Raw genomic sequence first — 2474 nt, forward strand, 5'->3', positions numbered from 1 at the left:
AGGTGACTCGGCAGATGAGTCCTCTATATCATCAAGTGCAACTACCTTATTATCTATTTGTTTTTCCGATCTTAAGGTATGAATGGCATTTACACCATTAACTTGGTTTCCTTGTTGGGGTCGTGGACCATTTTGGTTCCTAGGATTTGGCTCAGGTTGGCTAGGTAACCTACCATATTCTCGTTCACTAATGGTCGAAGCCAGCTGACTTACTTGCATTTCCAGATGGGCTATAGCTTGGGTGTTATTATTTATGAGTTGACCCATGGTTTGCATAAAGCTGGTATGTGTCTTCATCATGGCTTCTAGGCTTTTTTCTAAAGAGGTAATTTTCTTGTCTTTATCATGGAAGCCTGGCGGGTTGTTCATCACTGGGTTGGACCTTAGATTTTGCTGATTGAAATTTGGATTGCCTACATTAGGATTCTGGGACCATAAGAAATTCGGGTGATTCCTCCAACCTGGGTTATATGTGGGTGCATAAGGATTGTTCAATGGTCCTTGATAGGTGGCATTCACCTGTGCACACTCATTCGAGTAGGAACATTCTTCTAAGACATGGTCTGGTGCATTGCACCCTTTACACATGGGTGCAGATATTTGATTTACATTGGCTGGTCTCTGTAATTCTAAGGCTTCCAATCTACGTGTTAAGGTTGCAATCTTGGCCTCTGATGCTAGGGTTGGTTGAATTTGATGCATTCCTCCTCTTGAAGGTGTAGCTTTATCAGGTTCCCTAGTTGTTTCCCACTATAAATTTTTCTCGACTAGGTCTTCTAAGAATTGCCAAGCTTCAGTAGTTTCTTTGTCCATAAATTGGCCTTGGCACATGGACTCTAGCATGGTTCTTGAGTTTGAATCTAACCCCTCATAGATGATCTGGCATAGTCTCCAAGTTTCTATTCCATGGTGTGGGCATTGGGTCAAAAGATTCTTGAAACGATCAAAGTACTTCCAAAATGATTCACCAGCTAGTTGGTAAAATTGATTTATTTCATTCTTAATCCTAGCTGTTTTATGATGGGGGAAATACTTTTTCAAAAATATTCTCACAAAGCCCTCCCAGGTAGTGACAGAATAGTTTGGCAGACTATAAAGCCACTTCTTAGCATTATCCTTAAGGACAAAGTTGATTAATCTAAGTTTGACCTCATCCTCTGTCAATTGCAGTTTCATGGTTGCACATACCTCCTCAAACTCTCTAATAAATATATAAGCATCCTCTAATCCTGTGAATTTTGGAAGCATATTTATGATTTGAGGTTTGATTTCAAAATTGTTAGCTGTGGGTTGTGGCAACCTGATACAAGATGGTTGGATGGAGCCAACTGGATAACACAAATCCTTAAGGGTCATGGGTTGGATTGGTTCAGCCATTGGAACAACAGGAATTGACTCAATTCTAACTAGACGACCCGACACTCTTCTCCACACACGAGGTGTACGGTTCTCGATGTTTATATAGTTTTTTTTTTAAAATTGTTATGTATAAGAAAAAGAAAGAAAAGAGAAAAAGTTCTAGAGAAAATATCCTAAGGAGTCCTAAATCTAAAGAAAAGTAACCAAATTAATTTAAATTTTAATAATTTTTTTTTTATTTTTCAAACAAGTGAAACAATAAATTAAACTCAATCTATCCTAGGGTTAACCTAAATCTAGACAGCTCCTAACTATTCCAAGATGACCCTTCAAGCCTTCCAAGTGGAGATTAATCAACTAGTTAGCCAGGTAAGTATAAGAGGTGGGAGGTTCACTCATCGTTGCCTTTCTAGATACCAAACGAGTTGGCCAGGCCAGCAACTGAACCAATTTAACAAACCACCCTCAGGGACTTGCCTAGACACCAACTAATCAAACAACTCAAACTTGGTAGAACTCTTAGGGTTCCTTATCCTATTGAGCTCGAATTCCTTAAGGTTGATGTCTAATTGATTTTAAGATTAAAGGTCTAGGTAATGCAATATGATGGAGATGGTTTTTGGGCTAAGGAAGGATAATGAAATCCCCACCTTATCTTGTTAATGGGTTGATGCCCTTAGATTAATTATGAAAATGCAAATACAAATAAACAAGATGACCAAGAATGTAAAAGATTTTAATTTAGAATTTTTTTTTTTGATATTTTACTTCACGATTATGAAATATCTTTTATTTTGTTTTTTTTTTTTTGTGATTAAGTAAATTCAAATGATTAGGTCTAAAAAAAAAAGTAATTAACTAAAAATAATAAAAGACAAATTAGAAGCGTACCTGAGTTTTCCAGCAATCACCAACTAAATCTAGAAACCTAAAGGAAAAAGAAAGAGAGTTATAAAGCACGAAGAACAAATATTTGAAAATAATTTAAAACGCCAAATCCCCGGCAACGGCGCCAAAAACTTGATGTGCAAATCTTAAAATTTGTAAATAAAACCGCAAGCGCACAGTGGGTAGAGTAGCACGACCAGCGAGTACGGGTCGATCCCACAGAGACT

The 2474-nt window shown here is 37.3% G+C and overlaps 1 non-coding gene across 1 annotated transcript; it reads left to right on the top strand.

Annotated features, from left to right (window-relative positions):
• The first annotated feature begins 901 nt into the window (after positions 1–901).
• On the top strand, positions 902–1008 carry LOC140855952 (small nucleolar RNA R71). The gene has a single exon (XR_012139394.1). It is a non-coding gene; the product is annotated as a small nucleolar RNA R71 (small nucleolar RNA).
• The last annotated feature ends 1466 nt before the right edge of the window (positions 1009–2474 follow it).

This window comes from Elaeis guineensis, chromosome 2 (genome assembly GCF_000442705.2).
Source record: "Elaeis guineensis isolate ETL-2024a chromosome 2, EG11, whole genome shotgun sequence".
In the NCBI taxonomy this organism is placed as follows: domain Eukaryota; kingdom Viridiplantae; phylum Streptophyta; class Magnoliopsida; order Arecales; family Arecaceae; genus Elaeis; species Elaeis guineensis.